At 44.3% G+C, this 17,692-nt stretch overlaps 1 protein-coding gene and 1 pseudogene across 1 annotated transcript in view; one reads left to right on the forward strand and one right to left on the reverse strand.

Moving 5' to 3' along the window:
- Nucleotides 1–17,692, forward strand: part of LOC122334898 (kinesin-like protein KIF6) — a gene marked incomplete at its 5' end in the record, with an annotated part of 104,202 nt that overhangs the window by 66,855 nt on the left and 19,655 nt on the right. The window contains 1 exon segment of the mRNA XM_043232782.1: nucleotides 10,170–10,231.
- On the reverse strand, nucleotides 13,442–16,024 carry LOC122334899 (annotated as a pseudogene).

The raw sequence follows: 17,692 nt of genomic DNA on the forward strand, positions 1-17,692 counted from the left end.
GTCGAGCATGGCAGTACAAAGTCCTCCCCTTCAGGCTCTCCCTGTCTCCGCTGATCTTTACGAAGGTTGCAGAGGGCGCTCTTGCCCCCTTAGGAAAAGTGGGCATCAGACTCCTCAATTATCTTGACGACTTGTTTATTCTAGCTAAATGGGCATGGCGCAGTGGGACACTCCACGTGACAATCACACCGGCTTGTCATCGCACTTTCAGCCACTTTCTATGGGCAGGGTGCCCTTAGAACAACTGTCGCAGCATGTGGTAGTAACCACAGATGACAGGCTGGAGCGCGACATGCAATGGGCAGGCAGCTTCGGGACTTTGGCTGTCTGCTTTGGCACATCAACTGCCTGGAGCTATTGGCAGTGCATTTAGCCCTGCACCACTTCTGGCTGCTGCTGCAGGACAAGCACGTGTTGGTCCGCATGGACTCCATGGACTGGATTCCACAGTTTGCCCGCCATTTCCTCCTATGGAGTCACTCACAGTTCAAATTACTGCATGCTGTTCATATTCTGGGGGAGCTCAATCATGCAGCCGACTCGCTCTCACAACTCACCCTCCCCGGATAATGGCAACTCCACCCCGAGATGATCCAGCTTATTTGTCAGTCAATACGGAGAGGCTCAGGTCGACCTGTTTGCTTCTCGCAAATCCTTCCATTGCCAGTTTTATCAGGACAGACGAGCAGACCCAATTGCAGAAAAAACTGTTTATTTAACAAACAAAGGTTTTAGTGTAATAGTCCAAAAAAACGGGTGAAACCGCTGGCAGTCGACTCCAGCCACACTTCCAGCTGCAGAGGCGGTGAAGGATGGCACATCAAATGGACGCAATCAGGTGGGACGAAGGGTGAACCAGACTCTACCGGTGGGGCGGGAAAAAGGTGGCCGGTTACAGCGGTAACCGGGAAGCCTCACACAGTAAGGCATGGAGGAATGGGAGAAGAGGCATTATTGTTAAGATGGGAGCGAATGACAGGCTTAACCCTGAATACAGGGTGTACCCGACCAAGAGAGGAAGGTAACCTGAGCCTAACAACCACCGGACTGAGAACTTTGGTGATCTGGTATGGCCCTATGAACCTGGGCGCCAGCTTGCGAGAAGTCGCCCTGAGAGGCAGGTCCTTGGTGGAGAGCCATACCTTCTGACCACAAATGTAGTGAGGAGCAGGAGTCCGATGACGGTCGGCTGCTACCTTGGTGCATCTAGAGGTCTTGGCCGAGACCCTCCTGGCCTTATTCCAGGTTTTACGACACCTCCGGACAAAGGCTAGAGCAGACGGCACCGCAGCGTCGGGTTCCTGAATGGGAAACAAGGGGTTGATAACCAACAGAACATTCAAAGGGTGACATACCTGTGGATGCCACTGGTAGAGTATTGTGGGCGTACTCTACCAAGGAAAGCTGCTGACTCAGGAGGCAGGATTATGGAGAGCCAGGCAGCGGAGTGCTCTTTCAAGATCCTGGTTTGCTCGCTCACATTGACCATTAGACTGAGGGTGATAACCTTGGCCGAGGGGAGTTTGGGAGGGCAATGAAATGGACCGATTTAGAGAAACGATCCACCCCGTGGGATAGCGGTGTTGCCCTTAGAGGGGAAGACCAGTAACAAAAACCAAGGCAATATGAGACCAAGGACGGGTGGGAATAGGGAGGGGACATAACAGACCTGACGGAGGCTTGTTAGAGGTCTTCGTCTGGGCGCAGACTGAGCAAGCCAACACAAACTGCCTGACATCCTGGCCTACAGATGGCCACCAAAATCGCTGACGGATGGCTGCCAGCGATCTCCTGACTCCCGGGTGACAGGTTAGCTTGGAGTCGTGACCCCACTGGAGGACCTCAGAGCAAAGGGGCTCAGGAACGAACAACCGACCCGCTGGACACCCCACAGGAACAACCACTCCTTGGCCGGCCTCGCTGACCGCGTCTGTCAATCTGCCACGTAAGAGCCCCACAACCACCCCGTGAGGGAGGATCGGTCGGCAGAAGCCGCTTCCCAGGGGGGCTCAAAAAGGCGAGACAAGGCATCAGGCTTGACATTCTTGGATCCAGGCCGGCACGAGAGGGTGAACCTGAAGCGATTGAAGAAAAGTGTCCAGCGAACCTGCCGAGAACTCAGTCTTTTGACTGAACGGATATATTCTAAATTTTTGTGATCTGTCCAGACCAAAAAGGCTGAGTGGCCCCCTCCAACCAGTGACGCCATTCCCGAAAGCCAGCCTGACTGCCAGCAGCTCCCTGTTGCCGATGTCGTAATTCCGTTCAGCAGGGTTTAGACGGTGTGAAAAGAAAGCACAGGGATGTAGCGTTGGGACAAGACAACGCCGACCCGACATCCGATGCATCAACCTCAACAATGAATTGTCTCTTAGGATCTGGAACAGAGAGAACAGGAGCAGAGATAAACCGGGACTTAAGATTATCAAAGGCCTCCTGAGCCAGAGAATTCCATATGAAAGGTGACTTAGTAGAGGTGAGCGCAGTTAAGGGTGCAGCCACTTGGTCAAAATTCTGACAAACCGCCGATAAAAATTGGCGAATCCCAGGAATCGCTGCAGAGCCTTTCTGAGTCGGGTACTGGCCATTCAGCGACTGCCTTAACCTTGACAGGGTCCGGTTTAACCTTACCCTTCCGCAACAATGAACCCAAGGAATGAGACCGACTTGGCGTGGAACTCACACTTCTCCGCTTTGACAAATAGTTGATTCTCTAGCAAACGTAGTCAACAAGGCAAAACGGTACTAACTAGACTGAAGACAGGACTAAGACTGGACAAACAAAAAACTGATCAAGCTTATCAAACAGGTGTTCAGAGTCAGAATGAACAAACATCAAACGACGGACTGACAAAGGATAGAAAACACAAGAAGATAAAGTAGGGAGGGTAACTGACAGAAATGGGGTGCAGGAGTGTGAAACAATTAGGGTTAACAAGAGGAGGAGTTAACAGCAAAGCACATGGCGAGCTGTCAAAACAAAGGCCATGTGCTCCAGGACAACAAAACACAAGACAAACACAACAGGCCACTGCCAACCCCTAACAAGTTGTTTTTGAGCCTGATCACACAGACACTGTGCAAGGTCAGGGAGGAAGAACAGGTTCTGCTGGTTGAACTGTTTTTCCACGATTGGAGTAGTGCTTTCCTTCCTTGGAGCGTAAGCTTTCACTCTCCACCTAAAAGTATATGTGGCTGCCATTGCAGCACATCACGATGCAGTAGACGGCCGGTCTTTGGGGAAGCATGATCTTGTTGTTAGGTTCCTGAGGGGTGCCAGAAGGTTAAATCCTCCTAGGATCCTCCTTGTGCCCTCATGGGATCTCTTGATTGTCCTTGCTGGCCTTCAGAGAGGTCCCTTTGAGCTGCTTGCGTCAGTTGAGCTGAAGTTCTTGTCTGTCAAGACCTCCTAAATGCTCTCACTTCCATCAAGAGGGTCGGGGACCTCCTAGAATTTTCGACAAGTGAAGAGTGCCTTTACTTTGGGTCGGCCTACTCTCATGTAGTCCTGAGACCCGGCCTGGATACGTGCCCAAGGTTCCTACCACACCTTTCGCAATCAGGTGGTGAACCTGCAAGCACTTCCCACGGAGGATGCAGATCCAGACTTGGCGTTGCTGTGTCCCGTCAGAGCTCTACACATATACATGGACCGCACCCAGAGCTTTAGAAGCTCCGAGCAACTTACTACAGTCTTTGTGTAGAGCCAGTTTCTTCCCACTTTTTCCCTTCAGTAAGTTCTCCAGATGGCAAACCCTGGTAGGGCTTCCTCCAACACCCCGGTAGTCAGACTGGGTGGCCCCAGAGTCAGAGTCCTATGTCTGTCTCTGCTGCCAGTTGTTCCTCTACGGGCTCAGATAGGACCTGCCACAGAGATAAGTCGTATGCTTATTGCCCCTCTTTGGGGTCAGTACTTACTAGTTTCCACATGTCACCCACCCTTGGTTAGGATGTGGTCTCCATAACGTTCTTCCAGGAAGTCCGCTTCCCCATTGTTTTGCCAACTTCAACAAATAGAAGAGATTAGCACCCTCTTGGAAGGTCGAAATCCCTTTGTTAGAATTTCTAAATTCAGGAACAGTGGGTTGGCTTCTCCAGTAGTCTTGGACTCACCTCTGGTCCCCGGTGGGATGGTTACAACCTCTGCATGGCTTAGTCTGGCACGCGCTGCTTGCCAACAGTGGAAGTGCGATCAGGTAGTAACTAGTTCAGGTTGTGGCATTTTCCATTAGACCCCAGTCTATCATCCCGACATAACTCGTAGTGACTGACGTATGTAACCCTCGTATGTAACCCTCATTCCCTGATGGAGGGAACAGAGACGTTATGTCCCCTTGCCACAACCTCCAACCATCGCTGAGAGCTGAGACTCGGTTTCGCTCCTCAGCAAATCTAATGAATGGTTACACCTGTAGCCTATTTATAGAGTGACTCAGGTTTAGTTAACCACTTGGGGGTGGGGAGCAGAGAAGCGCAATCAGCCCCCTTGAGAGCTAATAGCGTGAGCTCCGCTCCCCACACTTTGTGCACAAAATTACTAGATCTGGCGAGAAAGCAAGAGGATATGAGATCGCCGTCCTTGTTCCCTTCACTGCATATGCAGTGCTTGCTCGAGGAGACAATACATAGACTGTGAGCATCCCCACTCGTGAAGTAGTTTGGCAGGGGAACAACACAGCCCGAAATGCTGACAGCTCTCACCTCTGTCTTCACTCATAAATGGTAATTAGGGAGACACTAAAGACTGACATACACAAACATAGCGCATTGCTGAATGACAAAAAGCTGAAGCCGGCTTCACTCCACGTGTTTATATGCTTTCTGGCCATATCATTTGACTGATTACACATACTATTCAGAGCATGGTCTCGCCATGGCTTGCTTGCTTTCCCCACAGAGCCATCGACCGGCTCAAATTCCTGAAGAGTAACCACCCAATAAAGCATTACAAAAATCTAACCTTGTGGTCATAAACGCATGAATTTAAATTTCTGCATTTGACGTTGACAGCATAGGTCGTAATTTGAATGTATTTTTAGATAGTTTTACAGATTTTAGACAGTTTTACATATTGCTAGAAACATGATTACTGTCAGATAGCGCACCTTGGTTACTAACTGATGAAGAGGAATTAACAGAGCAGACATCAAGTTTTAGACAGTGTTCTAGATTATTACACGTGGGGTTTTAGGTCCAATAATGTCAGCCTATTCATGAAAAATTTTGTGGTCGATAGTGTTGAACACTGTGCTAAGATCTAATAACGAGATACAACCACGATCAGATGATAGAAGCAGGTCTAATGAGAACAGTCTCACTACTATATTGAATAAGATTCTGGGTTTGTGTTTGTTTTCTTCTTTCTTATTATATCACGGAATCAAATTTTCTTTCATCTTAAGCATAAGGTAGCAACAGTATCTAAAGTGCTAGAAAAGAGGAAGTGCATGGCTTCTGTTTTTATGCTGAATTGGATGCGCTAAGGAATTGAGATAAATCAGGAGATTACTCAGAAAGCATTCTTTTGGGGTGGAGGTGATGGTTCTACCATACTTGTAATAAGGTGCAGAGTTTACGGTTTTAGCTATATGGAGTTTACACAAGACTAGATTGTGATCTGATATATCATCACTTTGCTGCAGAATTTCAACAACATTAGAATCAATGTATTCATTGTATTCAGGTTTCTGTCAGACAGAGCAAATCTAGGTTCTGATCATTGATCACATTTTTTATATAAAGTGCTTTTGCATAAAGAGATCTTATATTCAGCAAGCCAAGTGTTAACATTTGCTTCTTTGGATTATACATTGTTTTTATTTGTTGAACATCAATTAAATTGTTGCATTTAATTTGACACAGTTTCTATAGTGCGATATCTAGGTGAGAGAATCTCTATGTGCTGAGAATTAACTGCCTTCTGTGACGAGTCCAGTCTGTCTACTTCCTGACCTGGGCCCTAGTTGGTAGGGACTAAACATTGTTTAGACTCAGTGACCAATTGGGTTGCTTTAGAGGAAAACAACTTGATTTTACAAGACTAAATAAATGGCACAAACTAATTGATAGAATTGTCAAGTTAGGTTAACATTCATCAAAATTTCAAACCCTCAATAGAAATAGGTTATATTTTTAAAACGAAATGAAATTGCAGCAGATTCAGATAAGTCACTTTAGGTATTTTAGATCTGATATTAGCAACCTTATTCGAGTAGGAAAATTGTGAACTATATATTTTTCTTTTAAAGGGTTCGTAAATAGAAGTGTGTCTGGTTAAGGTCTCAAATACTCTATGCAGTCAATGGTGTATTTTGGTGGATTTTTTCCACATAGCAACAGTAAATAGTCTGCCCCATGTTTTTATACAGAAATAAATAATATCTATTATCCAAACTAAAGGGTCTGTTTTTATGTCTCTACATTCACAATAACAACAAAACCTATATGAATTTATAAAATAAAGAAAGGCTAGGTTATGTAAGGGTCCCCTTTTCCTGCAGAACGGAATCTAGAGGCCCTGGTCGAAGGTCAATGCGTGTTCGGTCTTTTCTTTGCGCCTCATTAACAATCACTAATATTTATTAATCTTTTGTTTCCAATTGTAGTACTGACCTTATACATAATTTTATCTGACTCCAATCTTTCGTGATTATAGTTATATTTATTTAAATGTAACTGCTGATCCCTCTAGTTGTGATTTAAATTTGGATCATTAATTAACTATAATATTTCCTAGTTTCGACTTTGTTTGTTAGGAGTCTGGGTCGCTTAGAGACCTTGTTTGGCCAGAACAGACTCACGACACATCTGGGCTAGTCCAGGTCTTAGTTAGAGGCTACCCCGTAGATCGCTTACCTTAATGCAGCCATCTCCTCGATAGACTCAAAAGAGTAATTTTGTATGCGTTCCTAAGTAATAGCATGCTAAGCCAGTTTGGTGGCCAGAAGTCAAGATCTCAAAACGGCTCCATTCATCGATCATTGATCTGACCCTAGCACGCCAACAATGCGGAAAACCTCATAAGTCACTAACCTACTAGAAAAGTTTTTTCAGACATATTATAAGTTAACCAAGATTAACATTTATTTTGCCAGGCAAGAACAGTTTCCAAATTGGTATAATTGATAAACATTTGCACAACTGATCAGCAGTACAAAAATAACACAAAAACAAAATTAAACAAACTTAAAAGGTCAATATACCTGGTCTTTAAAAAGTACATAGTATACATAGTATAGTGTATCAGGACACACACGCCTGTTTTGTCACTTTCTTTATATACTCAGACCAGACAAAGAGATGCCAAATGTAATTGCAAAAACATTTTGGTGTTTAGGTTCCCGTGCTCCAGTGTCACACCTGGCTGGAACACTTTCAGAGACCTAAAAGGAGGACACACCTCCTTGTCAACAGAACACAGTTCTTAATCTTCTCCATAATATAAGTGATTACTGTGAAATTGAGACCAATTTACCAATCTGTGTTGTTTACTCTCTTTTTGAAGTCCTTTTGTTCCTTTGGATATCCCTTCTCAGATTCGTCTTAAAATTTACAAATGGTGGTGCCCTTTTTTGCATCAGGAAGAAGGTGAATAGGGCCCCATTCCTATATTTGCCTGAGGTGCCAAATTCACCAAGTCTGCTCCTTTCCCAGAATGTCGCTATCTGACATCCCCTCCAGAATTTCATATAAATATATATATATATATATATATATATATATATATATATATATATATATATATATATATATATATATATATATGCTATTGCATTATTCATACAGCTTGGTGACGCTGCTAAGTGGAAGTCCTGGAGTGCCAGAAACCAGCGAGTCACCCTGGGGTTGGTTTTCTTGGCACGAGCCATCCACTGTAGTGGGGCATGGTCAGTAATTAGAGTGAACTTGCGGCCGAGGAGGTAATATCGCAGCTCCAGGACTGCCAACTCAATGGCCAGGGCCTCCTTCTCCACTGCAGCATAATTTCTCTCGGCCGGGTCAGCTTTCGGCTGATGTAGAGAACCGGATGCTCCTCTCCCTCCTGGATCTGTGAAAGGACCGCTCCCAGACCCGTATTGGAAGCATAGGTTTCTAGTAGGAAGGGGCAGCTGAAGTCCAGGGCTCGCAGGACCGGCTCCGAGGTCAAGGCTGCCTTGATCTTCCCAAAGCCTCCTCTGTCGCGGGTGTCCAGGTTACTTTTCTGCCTGCCCCTTCCTGGTCAGATCTGTCAGGAGGCAGCTAGATAGGAGAAGTTGGGGATGAAGCACCTGTAGTATCCGCCAATCCCAGGAAGGAAGTTCCTGACCGCTTCCACCTTTTTCTCCTGGGGTCGGATGGGAACCCAGGTATTTGGCTTCGGAGAGCGCCAGGTGACATTTCCGAGGGTTGGCTGTGAGTCTAGCCTGTCTGAGTTCAGACAGCACCCTCCGCAAACGGTCGAGAGGGTCCTCCCAAGACTCCGAATGGATGACCATGTTGTCCAGATACGCAGCCACGAAGGACTAATGGGGGTTGAGGATGATATCCATCATTCACTGGAAGGTTGCTGGGGCCCGATGTAAGCCAAAGGGAAGGGTCCGGTACTGCCAGGTTGATGTAGTCTATAGGTGACGGGGCCAATTCTTTCAATGACAGTATACGGCCCTTGCCAGGTCGCCAGGAATTTGCATGCAGCTGTTGGAATGAGGACCATCACCTTGTCTCTGGGCTGGAACTCCCGTGGTTGGGCTGCCCGGTTATAGTGGCATTGTTGGGCCTGTTGTGCTTTAAACAGGTGTTCCTGGACTAATGGCATGACCCAGTCGATTCTCTCCCTCATCTCTTTGACATGCTCGACAATACTTTGATGGGCTGCCGGCTACTACTCCCAGGCTTCTTTGGCGACATCCAGGAGGCCCGTGGCTGTCGGCCAAAGAGAAGTTCAAGGGCGTAAACCCAGTGCACGCCTGGAGAACTTCTCTGATCCCTAAGAGCACGTGGGGATCATTAGGTCCCAGTCCTCCAGTCTTCTGCCACTACCCGCGCAACATTTGTTTGAGGGTTTGATTAAATCTCTCCACTAACCCATCGGTCTGGTAATGGTAGACTGTGGTGCATAGCTGTTTTACCTTCAGCAGCCAGCAGAGGTCAGCCATTAGCCAGGACAGGAAGGGGTACCCTGGTGGGTAGCCCTCTGTGGCTGGCCGGCCGCGAGCAGTTGATCAAACCCCGTCTCGGCCGAGTAGCACAGGGACAAGCAGATCTTTCACCACACCCACCTCTAAGGGCCAAGTTCCTGAGACTGCCGACAGGTTGATGCACCTTTCCGCACTTGCCATGTGTCGCCGTGTACAGGTGATGGGGATGTAAATTTTTGATTCAGGACGAGGGCAAGGATGTTAGCTCGGACAAGTGTGATTCCACTACCGGAGTCGAGGAGGGCTTTGAACGCCTTCGCGCCCATTCATGTGGGGGCCATCCTTCCATGGTTGCCGTTGTCTTAAACATTTGAATGTACATCGTCACTGTATATCATCACCTCAAAAATGTTTTCATGGCTTTTAAAAATGTCAGGTAGCTGGTGTTTCACATGCGTTCAACCATAATTTTGTGTGGTGTGTTCATAGACAAATTTTAATTGCGAAGACACAAAACACACTTTTGTTGCATAGTTGTAAATATTAGTACTGTTTATATGCCTCTACATTTACAATGACAACAAAAACTATATGTATTATATATCTGCAAATGCTATTACTGCTACATTGAGCTGATATTATATAATTTTTTAAATATTGGTACACTTCTCATAGTGTTTTTTTTTCTTAACTGATCACTCTGCTGGATGCTATGACCAACACATATGCTCAGTTTAACAATAGGCCAGTCATTTGTCCTTTGCCCCACAATTTCTACTCATAATACTAATCTTCCTTTTTATTTTTGTGCTCTAATGCACATTTCCATGATGTTAATGCTCAATTGTTAATTTTTGCGTGGCGTTAGTACGCTTTACTTTTGACAGCAATATAAACAACCAATGGCCACTATGTTATAATATTCAAAGCTATTATTCAAAATTGTATGCATAGTTATGTTACATATATTGACAAAATAAATTAATATAAACGTATGAGGAGCTAGAATTGTTACATTGGCCTAAAGTATATATTTGTATAATTTTTCATCAGGGTCACAGTGCAGAGAACACAGAAAGCAGTCCCGACAGCCCTCTCAGCTGCTTGTTAACCAGGTAACAATGTTACATATTTATATATGTATATGTGTGTGTGTGTGTGTGTGTGTGTGTGCCTGCTGAGTTTACAAATGTCTTGTAACCGTACGTAACCCTTGTTCCTTGAAGGAGGGAAAAAATACTTTACTTTGACCTCTGAGCACAAAAAAAGGCCAATCATAATTGCCAAATGGATTTTGCATGCCAAGCCACTCTCCCTGACATTCATGTATATAGGATGGAGGCATGCATCCACTTTTTCAGGTTTATGCTGAGGAGCTCCCAGGAAGCAAGCAATCCAGCACTCTGGGTTGCTTTTTAGTAAAAGTACATAAAAACATGCATCCTTCAGGTCAATTGCTGCAAACCAGTTCTGGTGGCATTTGCAAGACATTTGCTTCTGTGTTAGTATCTTGAATGGTAGCCTCTGAAAGTAGCCGAGTTAACCAGGCTGTCAGCCTCTAAACAAGTGGTGTCAACAGAACAATAGCCGTTGTACTGTTCATGTCTAGAAGACTGTGCACATCCACTTATTCAGGTTTGCGCTGAGCAGCAACCCAGCAGTCAGCGCAGTTCAAGACTTTTGCAAAAGGGACGTAACATCTCCATTCCCTCCTTCAGGAAACTAGGGTTATGTACGTAATTGGGACGTCTCCTTTCAGTTAGTCACTACAAGGTTATGTCAAATAACTTCATGGGGTTCCTGTGGAAAACACCACAACCTGAACTGCATTTCGAAATTGAGGCCATAATGAGGCCAAGCTAGCATGTCAGACAAAATGAACTCAATAAATAACCCTGAGCAATATATTCAATACACAAACTGAGCACTTTTCTTCTGAAAAATCTTCAATGTCCAGCAGATTCTTCAGTTATCTGAGGACAATTGAGGAACTTAAACATAACTATTAAAAAAGGTTCAAACATTCACTTGATGCTCCAAATTTTTCCCATTTTGTATAATCTCTCTTATTTTGTTAAGAATTTTCACATATTCTGCATGAGGTGTCCAAACTTTTATATGGCATTGCCCTCCAGAGACTGAGACTGACTAAATTAATGACCTTCCACTTCTTTGCTCTGATGAACTCCTTGACTGAATTGACAGAGTGGTTTGAATTTGTGTCCTGTTGCAATCTGAAGTGCTTTCTTGTGAATCTGGTGGCTTTTTCTTAACTATTTGTTATTGTTTATTTGAGGGTCACAGTAAAAATGTTTTTGTTCCATAAATTTTTTTTTTTATTATAATTTTTATTTTGTATTGAGAATTTCTTAGTACTAATTAATATTTATGTAATAATTATTGAAAATAATACAACATAAAATATTCTGATCCTACTTTTTAATTATGGTAGTATTTTATGTTAAAATTGTTTTAAAATGCCTTTCTGAAGTAAGATTAGGCCAGGTAAACAGCTGCAATTCCATGTTTTAGCTACTAGATTCCTATATAGCTCTATATAAAAAAGCTTATAAACTCTCTAGACATTTTATTAAGACATTTATTATTTTGCCATATTTTTACAGCTACACCAGAACTATTTATGTGTATATAGTGCATTTTGTGTCAAGTCACCCTCATTTCAACACAGTCTCACCCCAACTCGTCACCTATTGCTGCTTGGTCAGAACCGTTTGCCATCACTTTTTGATGCACAGGGTACCCCTTTAGCACAGGGTACCTCATCTTTCGATGGGCATGTCCTTCGTTGAGAAGAGTTATGGCCCCACTATGAATGGCGTCCATTACAATGGCAAACTCACAGGGAGTGATAGAAGTATATTTATTCAGAAGATCAATAGCAACTGGAATTTGTGATTTGTCTTTAAGAAATAAAGTAGTGTCATCAGCTGGTTAACTAATAAATATATGCTTATTGACAACAATAATATACCGGATCACTACTTGAAAGGAAGAGATGGACAGGGCAACCCTGACAAACTTTTTATGATATCTAAAATTACATTTTCTTCTTTGCACACAAGCCTATTTCATATTTTAGTAAATCACAGTTAATACAACATTTTTTATCACATGAAGCTTTAGTCCAATAGTATCAGATCAGGAAGGAAATTCTTTTTTTATGTCAGGATGTTTAAGCAGAGAGGAATTCATTTTCCAATATGAAGCTCTAAAACTAGAATTTGAGTGTCCTGTGGATAAAGGAGAATGGTGTGATGGTCAGTTAAAGGTGATAGAAGTACTAACAGACATTTTAAAGGATTGTTGTAAAAGCTAATAATGTAAATGAGAGTCTTGATTGGTTCTTTACTTTGTCTTTAACTTAATTTATTTCGGTACATGTAAAGTAAACAGTTTTTTTCAATCCTTCTATTTTTTTCGCTTACCATTTTGTCGGGAGCAGGTGATAAGCAGTTGCGAAAGTGCTGAATAAATGAATGATATATCATCATCTGCCTTGTTTTTTTTTTTTTTTTTTGAATGATGGTTTAGCTGGGCTATCTGGAAGCAGGGTTTTATCCGCAGACAGAGTTTCCCCCATAGATGCATAATTATGAGAGTCCATCTTGTCAGAATGATGTGAAATACGCAGTATATATCTCATTCTGTCTGTTGTTGATGTCATATCTTGAGACTCAGAAAGCTAGACGTAGATAATTCTATGTAAATAGAACATATATTTGCCATTGTGAATGTTTGTCAATGTTATCCAAAGGAACAAAAGGACTTCAAAAAGAGAGTAAACAACACCATCCCTCCCTGTTGCTTTATGAAACCCTCCTCACCTCTGCTCTTCCTACTTCCCCTCCTACTGCCCAAAAGACTTGGCTTAAAGCTCAATAGGAATAAGGCATTATATGTCATGTGTCTTGTGAACCTGTTGTTCTTCACGTTCATGTTTGGTCTCATTTGAAAGGTCTCAGTGCGATTGGTAAATTGGTCTCAATTTCACAGTAATCACTTATATTATGGAAAAGATTAAGAACTTGTGTTCTGTTGAGAAGGAGGTGTGTCCTCCTTTTGGGTCTCTGAACATGTTCCAGCCAGGTGTGACCCTGGAGCACGGGAACCTAAACATTTACATTTACATTTAGCGACGTACAAATGAGGTAGGCAATAGAAGCAATTAATGTCAACAAAAGGGCAGTAGTGCATAAGTGCTCTGAGTGGGGTCTTGGCTTACCTAACGCAGACACAAGGCTTTTTTTTTTTTTTTTTTTATATAACAAGAAAAGGATAGAAAAGAGCAGGAGAAGAAGAAAGTGCTATCGATGTTGGGTGAAGTGTAGACGAAAAAGATGAGTTTTGAGTTTGTTTTTGAAGATTGCTAGTGACTCTGCTGCCCTAGTGGCAACGGGCAGATCGTTCCACCAGCGAGGAACAGACCAGGTGAAGGTGCGCAAGAGTGATTTTGAACCTTATTGTGATGGCACTGCAAGACGCCTTCGCTTGCAGAGCGTAGGCACCTGGAGGGAACATATGATTCAATTAGTGAGTGTAAGTAAGAGGAGGAGCGGAGTCTGTGATTGTCTTGTAGGCCAGCATCAGGATTTAAATTTGATGCGGGCATCTATAGGAAGCCAGTGTAAACTAATGAAGAGGGGTGTGACGTGGCCCTCCTTGGTTCGTTGAAGACCACCCTTGCCGCTGCATTCTGGACCATCTGAAGAGGTCTGGTTGTAGAGGCTGGGAGGCCAGCAAGGAGGGCGTTGCAGTAATCAAGCCTACTCAGCACTAGTGCCTGGACGAGGATCTGTGTAGCGTGTTCGGATAAGTACGGTCTGATTTTCCTGATGTTGTACAGCACAAACCTACAAGATCGAGCAGTTTTTGAAATGAGCTCAGTGAAAGTTAGCTGGTCGTCAATGATCACTCCAGGTTCCTTGCTGACCTAGACTAGGATACAGTAGCCGAGCCTAGCTGAAATTGATAGGTTGTGCTGTATGGTGGGATCGGCCAAAAAACGAGGAGCTCTGTTTTTGTGAGGTTTAACTGCAGGTGATGATCCTTCATCCAGACTGAGATGTCGTTTAGGCATGCAGAAATTTGTGCAGAAACAGTGGGATCGTCTGGTTGAAAGGAGAGATGGAGTTGAGTGTCGTCAGCATAGCAGTGATATGAGAAGCCATGTTTCAGAATGACAGAACCCAGTGATGTCATGTAGATGGAAAAAGCAGTGGCCCAAGTACTGAGCCCTGAGGAACTCCAGTAGTGAGGTGATGAGACTCTGAGACATCGCCCTCCATGATACCCTGAAAGACCTACCAGAGAGATAGGACTCAAACCACTGAAGGGCTGTTCCAGAGACACCCATCTGCCTGAGGGTTGATAGGAGTATGTTATGGTTTACCATGTCAAAAGCAGCAGACAGGTCCAACAGGATAAGCACTGAAGATTTTGATTGTGCTCTTGACCATCTCAGTGCCTCAATGACCGATAAAAGTGCAGTTTCTGTAGAGTGGCCACTTTTGAAACCTGGTTGGTTGCTGTCCAGAAGATTGTTTTGTGAGAGATGGGACGAGAGTTGGTTAAAAACAACACGCTCTAGTGTCTTAGCCATGAATGGGAGGACAAATTTTGATACCTCTGTTTCAGAGAGGAGGAGAAAGTGGAGAATGTGTTGGGGTGCTGTGGTTTGGTGTGTGTAAGGCGAGGAGCTACAGGAAATTGGTTGCTGATTTTAGTGGTTTTGTTAATGAAAAACTAGCAAAATCATCTGAAGTTAAGGATGACGATGGTGGGGGGACTGGTGGGCAGAGAAGAGCAAAGAATGTTTTAAAGAGGCTCCGTGAGTCAGAGGTGTTGTTAATCTTGGTTTGGTAATAGTTCAGTTTAGTAGTGGAGACATTAGTAGAGAATGAGGAGAGAAGAGACTGATAAAACAGAGATCAGATGGATCTTTGGTTTTACGCCATTTTCTTTCCGCAGCTCTGAGTTTGGAGCGATGTTCACGGAGAACATCAGATAACCAGGGGCAGAGGAGTTGGCCGGGCAGGTTTGGTTGTTAGAGGACAGAAAGAGTCCAGGCAGGATGTTAGCGTGGAGCAGAGGGTATTGGTAGCAGTGTTAACATCTAGTAAAGAGAACTAGTTAGGAGGAGGGAGTGACAGTGACACCGCTGAGGAAAGACTGGTTGAAGAGAGTGTGCGTAAGTGACGCAAAAGTGACCAGCGGAGGGTTTGGTGTTATGTCGGAGGAGATTAGGGTGATGTTGAAAGTAATCAGGAAGTGGTCAGATGTGTGCAGTGGTGTTACCTGGGCATGATGAGTAGAGCAGTTGCGAGTGTAAATGAGGTCCAACTGATTACCTGATTTGTGCGTGGCAGTGGTGGATACGCCGCTGAGATCAAAAGACGCCAATAGGCTGTGGAAGTCACAGGCCTGACTCTTATCAACATGGAAGTTGAAATCTCCTAGCAGTACCAGAGGAGTGCCATCCTCTGGAAACACAGAGAGCAGCAAATCCAAGTCATTAATGAAGTTACTAAGGTGCCCTGGGGCGATACAGAACAATCAGGTGAATTTTAAAAGGGTGGGTGATGGTAATGGCGTGTGATTCAAAAGAGGAGTTTGTATTGAGGGTCTGTATTAGGCTGTGTTTCCAATTCTTTGATATGAGCAGACCAGTACCTCCACCCCTCCCCGAGGTGCGGAGGGGAATGAGTGAAGATATGGTTAGCAGAGAGGGCAGCTGGGGTGACAGTGTCCTCTGGTTTAATCCAGGTTTCGGTAAGTGATAAAATACTTAGATTGGAATGTTCTGTGATAGCTGTAATGAAGTCAGTCTTTTTTACAGCAGATTGACAATTCCAAAGGCCAATGGAGAAATTGTGTGATGTGGTAAGCATTGTGGGAATAGTATGCATATTATTGTTGTTGCACCTTGATGACGCCGGATACAGGAAGTGCGAGTGGTAATGAGGTTAGGGATGTTTAAAGACATTGTATGAGTAGGGTGGAACAGAGACACAACAGTGGAAGAATTAGAAGAGGAATAGGGAAAGCTCAAATAGAAATGATAATAAATAATAGGTATACGCGATTGTTTAGCCAGTGTCTTTGCTCGGTGGAGTCGCACAGGTAGAGTCGCTGGTCTTTACACTCATCGGTTGAGGCCTGCACGCGTGGGGTTGCCGCGACCGCTGCCACGGTGTAAACACTACTTTTAAAACTATCTAAATTGCGTGACTGAATTCAGCAGGGCACGCTTCCCAATTTACAACAACAAAAGGTCCGAAACTCGCACGACACTTCACGACAATAATCACGTGACACGAGGTAAACAATACAGCGAAACCTAGCAACAAATACACTTACACCCTCCTGCAGACTTATGCTGATCAACTGCTTCTCCTGTCGAATGGACAAAGAGTACTGCTTAATGCTTAATGTTTTACCTGGCACTGGACACGCCTCCCAATTTACAACAACAAAAGGTCCGAAACTCGCACAACACTTCACAACACGCTCCTGCAGACTTATGCTGATCAATTGCTTCTCCTGTCAAAACACCAAAAGGTTTTTACAACTAAATTTGGGATTTCTTTGTCTGGTCTGAGTATTTAAGGAAAGTGACAAAACACAACAAAGAGCGATTATGTAGCCAGATCTGCCCGTAGTGTGGTGTGTGTCTCCATACACCATACTATGTACTTTTCTAAAGACCAGGTATAAAGACTTTTATGTTTGTTTTATTTTGTTTTGTTTTGTATATGTACTGCTGATCAGTTGTGCAAATGTTTATGAATTATACCCATTTGGAAACTATTCTTTCCTGGCAAAATAAACATTAATCTTGGTTAACTTATAATATTGTCTGAAATAATTTTTCTAGTAGGTTAGTGACTTCTGAGGTTTTCCGCATTGTTAGCGTGCTAGAGTGAGTCAGATCAACGATCAATGGATGTAGCCGAGGACACGCTTTTGAGATCTTGACTTCTGGCCACCAAACTGGCTTAGCATGCTGTTACTTAGGAACGCATAAAAATTACTCTTTTGAGTCTATTGAGGAAATGACTGCATTAAGGTGAGCGATCTGCGGGTAGCCTCTAACTAAGACCTGGACTAGCCCAGATATGTCGTGAGTTTGTTCTGGCCAAACAAGCGACCCAGACTCCTAACGAACGATAAGTTGAAACGTCTCAGGTTACGAATGTAACCATGGTTCCTCTAGGAACGAGACGCCGCGTCTGGCGCTTTGGGAACGCCTTCAGCGTGCGCCGTTCTGAAACCACGGTAAAGTCTGTCCAATGGAGGGGAGCGACGTCATGGACGAGATGACGTCGCCGACCAGGAAGTATAAAGTGACGCTCTGCGATGCCGGCACCAGCCTCGTAGTGACGTAAGCGCCGCAGGGGTGCGGGAAGTATGGCATCGGGACACAGCGCCTCGCTCCTAGAGGAACCATGGTTACATTCGTAACCTGAGACGTTCCTCTTCAGGAACTCGAGCTGCGTCACAAACGCTTTGGGAACGAGATGCCCACGCCGCCATATTTCCAAGGCCCTGCCTGAAAC

This window comes from Puntigrus tetrazona, unplaced genomic scaffold (genome assembly GCF_018831695.1).
Source record: "Puntigrus tetrazona isolate hp1 unplaced genomic scaffold, ASM1883169v1 S000000672, whole genome shotgun sequence".
In the NCBI taxonomy this organism is placed as follows: Eukaryota; Metazoa; Chordata; class Actinopteri; order Cypriniformes; family Cyprinidae; genus Puntigrus; species Puntigrus tetrazona.